At 32.9% G+C, this 6,000-nt stretch overlaps 1 protein-coding gene across 1 annotated transcript in view; it reads right to left on the minus strand.

Moving 5' to 3' along the window:
* The window catches only part of LOC133604660 (BAR/IMD domain-containing adapter protein 2), a 45,014-nt gene extending 40,441 nt beyond the window's left edge, over nucleotides 1–4,573 (minus strand). Inside the window, exon 1 of the mRNA XM_072913073.1 lies at nucleotides 4,443–4,573. The gene's annotated coding sequence lies outside the window, so the exon portion shown is untranslated. The remainder of the gene's footprint in view (nucleotides 1–4,442) is intronic.
* Nucleotides 4,574–6,000: the final 1,427 nt, after the last annotated feature.

Here is a 6,000-nt window from a genome sequence, read left to right on the forward strand (position 1 = left end):
TAGCAAATCTATGCCACGCACAAAATCTAATAAAAAAATAAGCGCATAACAATTTTCGACACACGGACACGACAGAGAAAACAGTTTTCGTCATCATTGTTCAAATATTGTAACGTCTGTCGAGACGCTTATCTCCATTCGGGGCCACACGTCCACACCATCAAAATGCTGAGGCAAAAATTTCCACATCAACACCGTATGAAAAATTTTTTTGTTTTTTTTGTTGTGATTTCCTTCTCTGCATGAAAGTTTAAAAGTAGCATATATTAATGCAGTATGAAGAAGAATGTTTTAATGTAGACATGCAAGCCTTGAAAGAAAATGTTGAAAATCAAGACTACATTTCCTGCAAATGGGTGCATTTCTACCCTATATTTTAACTTTAGATTTATTCTCATATCAAACTCTTTTGGCTGTCTTTTTGACACTGACATCCGGCGCCCCCCTCCACACCCTGGATTGTAAATAATGTAAATAATTCAATGTGATTATCTTGTGTGATGACTGTATTATGATGATAGTATATATCTGATAGTATATATCTGTATCATGAATCAATTTAAGTGGACCCCGACTTAAACAAGTTGAAAAACTTGTTCGGGTGTTACCATTTAGTGGTCAATTGTACGGAATATGTACTTCACTGTGCAACCTACTAATAAAAGTCTCAATCAATCAATCAAAACACATAGAATCATCATACTGCTGTAATTATATGCATCAAGTGTTCATTCAAGGCTAAGGCAAAATATCGAGATATATATTGTGTATCGCAATATGGCCTTAAAATATTGCAATATTAAAAAAAGGCCATATCGCCCAGCCCTAGTTCAATGATGCCATTTCTGTTTATCATGTATAATTTTGTCTATTTTGTGTTTATCCTTGAATAAACAGGTCAGTTTCTTGTTACCAACCATTGTGTATTATTCAAACTCCCCTAATTCAGCTGGCTAGTTGTTATCAAGAGTACTAAAACCCTTTTCAACATGATTCTGACAACTAAGTAGGCTAAATAACTTTAAACTATAATACATGCTCGAATAGGCCAGTATCGGTATCGGTCAGTATCGGTATCGGATCGGAAATGCAAAAACAATATCGGTATCGGATCGGAAGTGCAAAAACCTGGATCGGGACATCCCTATGCACAACCATGAGTTTGTCATCAGAGCGAGACACTGACCTAGATGAGCTCGTGCTAGGCGACACAAAGAGAAGATTCCAGCTCATTAGCGCCCCCCGGGCGCACCTTGTCATGTCTTACACAAAGTGAGAGAGAAGGAGAGCAGAAGGTTGAAGTTTGCAAGCGGCGATGGTGAGAAGAGAAAGAGTGCAGGTGGTTGGCGCTGACACACAGGAAGCATTCATGTGCTGTGGCCTCTTCTCTGAGGCCACTAAATGCTGATTTTTGGAAATGTCTATTGGTCATAAAATATTGATGTTGTAAAATACACATATAAAATTAAAACTAATGTGTGTACACATTATATATATATATATATATATATATATATATATATATATATATATATATATATATATATTTATTTATTAAATATTTTTTATTTTCCATTGTAAATTAAAATGTATTAAATGTAAAAAAAATTGTATTAATGTTTTTTGTTTTGTTTTTAATATATATATATAAAAACAAACAAACATTAATACCATTTAAATAAATGTATATATATATATATATACATATATATATATATATATATATATATATATATAAAAATTAATAAACATTTTTTGACATTTAATATATATTATTTTCCTATGGAAAATAAAATATATTAAATTAAATGTAAAAAAAAAAATGTATGTTTTATATATATATATATACATATATTTAGACTTAGACTTTATATATATATATATATATATATATATATATATACACATACATACATACATACATACATACATACAAACATACATACATATATATATATATATATATATATATATATATATATAGTCTAAGTCTAAATATATATATATAAAACATAAATTATTTTTTTTACATTTAATATATTTTATTTTCCATAGGAAAATAATATATATTAAATGTCAAAAAAAAATTATTAATTTTTTATTTATATATATATATATATATATATATATATATATATATATACACACACACAAAAAATTACAATTTTTTAAATTGTTTTTATACATATATATATATATATATATATATATATATATATATATATATATATATATATATATATATATATATATATACACACACACACATATATATTAACAAAACATTTAAACATTCTTTTACATTTAATTTATTTTATTTTCCTATGGAAAATAAAATATACTAAATGTAAAAAAAAATGGTATTAATGTTTTTTGTTTTTTTTTATAATTTATATATATACATATATATATAAAACATGTTTTTACATTTATTTATTGTTTATATATATATATATATATATATATATATATATATATATATATATATATATATATATATATATATAAAAACAAACATTTTACATTTAATTTAATATATTTTATTTTCCATTAAAAATAAAATATATTAAATGTAAAAAATATGGTATTAATGTTTTGTTTTTAAATATATATACACACACACACACACACACATTTATTTATATATATATGTGGGAGAGTGGCCGTGCGCAACCCGAAGGTCCCTGGTTCAATCCCCACCTAGTACCAACCTCGTCATGTCCGTTGTGTCCTGAGCAAGACACTTCACCCTTGCTCCTGATGGGTGCTGGTTAGCGCCTTGCATGGCAGCTCCCTCCATCAGTGTGTGAATGTGTGTGTGAATGGGTAAATGTGGAAGTAGTGTCAAAGCGCTTTGAGTACCTTGAAGGTAGAAAAGCGCTATACAAGTACAACCCATTTATCATTTATTTATATATATATATATATATATATATATATATATATATATATATATATATATATAAAAATAAATGTGTATATGTGTGTGTATATATATATATATATATATATATATATATATATATATATATATATATATATATATATATATATATATATATATATATATATATAATGTATGTATGTGTGTGTATATGTATGTATAAAATGTGTACTTTATTATTGTATTAAATATTTATCTGGAGTTTTAAATAGGTGGACATTTCTATGACCTATGGAAAATAAAATATATTAAATGTAAAAAAAAATAGTATTAATGTTTTATATATATATATATATATATATATATATATATATATATATATATATATATATATATATATATATATATATATATATACACACACACACGTATGTATGTATGTATGTATGTATGTATGTATGTATGTATGTATGTATATATATATATATATATATATATATATATATATATATATATATATATATTAAAAAAAACAATACTATTTTTTTTTTACATTTAATACATTTTATTTTCCATAGGTCATAGAAATATCCACCTATTTAAAACTCCAGATAAATAAATAAAAAATAATAATAAAGTACACATTTTATATATACATATACACATTATTGATATATACATCTATAGCTAGAGATTCACACCTAGTGTGTGTGTGACAATCGTTGGTACTTTAACTTTAACTTAATATATATATATATTATATATATATGTATATATATACACACACACACACACACACACACACACACACACACACACACACACACACACACACACACACACACACACACACACACACACACACACACACAGTATAAATAGTAAAATAAAAATATATAAATCCCCTACTAACTCGTAGTTTCAATGAGTATGTGAAAAAGACACACTAACAAGTAGTTTCAATGAGCATGTGAAAAAGCTGAACTAACTAGTAGTTTGAATAAGCAGGTGAAAAAGCTGCGATAACTAGTAGTTTGAATGAGCAGGTGAAAAAACTGCACTAACTAGTAGTTTGAATGAGCAGGTGAAAAGCTGCACTAACTAGTAGTTTGAATGAGCAGGTGAAAAAGCTGCACTAACTAGTAGTTTGAATGAGCATGTGAAAAAGCTGCACTAACTAGTAGTTTGAATGAGCAGGTGAAAAAGCTGCGATAACTAGTAGTTTGAATGAGCATGTGAAAAAGCTGCACTAACTAGTAGTTTGAATGAGCAGGTGAAAAAGCTGCACTAGCTAATAGTTTCAATGAGCATGTGAAAAAGCTGTGATAACTAGTAGTTTGAATGAGCATGTGAAAAAGCTGTGATAACTAGTAGTTTGAATGAGCATGTGAAAAAGCTGCACTAACTAGTAGTTTGAATGAGCAGGTGAAAAAGCTGTAATAACTAGTAGTTTGAATGAGCATGTGAAAAAGCTGCACTAACTAATAGTTTCAATGAGCATGTGAAAAAGCTGCACTAAAGCCAGATAAAGTGCAACAAGTGGAGAAGAAGTAGTTACCTGGTTAGAATGTCATAGTAGGAGCGCAGAAAGAGGTCCTGTGTTCTTGTCTTGCCAAGTGAGGCAGGCTGAGGTTAGTGGGGGTTGTTCCATCCAGCAAGGCACTAAATCTCAACTGGCCTCCACCCCTTTTTCACATGGCCCCAACTCTCCTCTCAGAAGAATGGAGGGGAGCGTTCAGCAGCTCTCCTCATTACTGAGCCGATTACCAACATGCCTTCATGCCCGCCACCCCCAGGAACAAGGAGAAGTGTACTGCTGTCCTCCATAGTCCCTCCACAGTCCCTCCATAGTCCCTCCCTCCCTCCCTGCCTGCCTGCCTGCCTGCCTGCCTGGGCTGAATAACAATGAGCTGACAGGACCTCCACTGAATAGCAGCAGGAGGACAATAATGACTTGAACTTTTGAAGGTCCAGCCAGTGAGTGGCCTACTTAGAAGGGAAAGTAGCACACATTCCTGGACCAGAGGAAGCAAGGTTGTGCTGCAAAGATGCAAGGTTGCGCTGCAAAGATGCAAGGTTGCGCTGCAAAGATGCAAGGTTGCGCTGCAAAGATGCAAGGTTGCGTTGCAAAGATGCAAGGTTGCGTTGCAAAGGTGCAAGGTTGCGTTGCAAAGATGCAAGGTTGCGTTGCAAAGATGCAAGGTTGCGTTGCAAAGATGCACGGTTGCGCTGCAAAGATGCAAGGTTGCGCTGCAAAGATGCAAGGTTGCGTTGCAAAGATGCAAAGTTGAGTTGCAAAGATGCAAGGTTGCGTTGCAAAGATGCAATGTTGCGTTGCAAAGATGCAATGTTGCGTTGCAAAGATGCAATGTTGCGTTGCAAAGATGCAAGGTTGCGTTGCAAAGATGCAAGGTTGCGTTGCAAAGATGCACGGTTGCGCTGCAAAGATGCAAGGTTGCGCTGCAAAGATGCAAGGTTGCACTGCAAAGATGCAAAGTTGAGTTGCAAAGATGCAAGGTTGCGTTGCAAAGATGCAATGTTGCGTTGCAAAGATGCAAGGTTGCGTTGCAAAGATGCAAGGTTGCGTTGCAAAGATGCAAGGTTGAGTTGCAAAGATGCAAGGTTGCGTTGCAAAGATGCAATGTTGCGTTGCAAAGATGCAAGGTTGCGTTGCAAAGATGCAAGGTTGCGTTGCAAAGATGCAAGGTTGCGTTGCAAAGATGCAAGGTTGCGTTGCAAAGATGCAAGGTTGCACTGCAAAGATGCAAGGTTGCGCTGCAAAGATGCAAGGTTGCGTTGCAAAGATGCAAGGTTGCGCTGCAAAGATGCAAGGTTGCGCTGCTAAGATGCAAGGTTGCGTTGCAAAGATGCACGGTTGCGCTGCAAAGATGCAAGGTTGCGCTGCAAAGATGCAAGGTTGCGTTGCAAAGATGCAAGGTTGCGCTGCAAAGATGCAAGGTTGCGCTGCTAAGATGCAAGGTTGCGTTGCAAAGATGCACGGTTGCGCTGCAAAGATGCAAGGTTGCGTTGCAAAGATGCAAAGTTGAGTTGCAAAGATGCAAGGTTGCGTTGCAAAGATGCAAGGTTGCGTTGCAAAGATGCAAGGTTGCGTTGCA

This window comes from Nerophis lumbriciformis, linkage group LG04, assembly GCF_033978685.3.
Source record: "Nerophis lumbriciformis linkage group LG04, RoL_Nlum_v2.1, whole genome shotgun sequence".
In the NCBI taxonomy this organism is placed as follows: Eukaryota; Metazoa; Chordata; class Actinopteri; order Syngnathiformes; family Syngnathidae; genus Nerophis; species Nerophis lumbriciformis.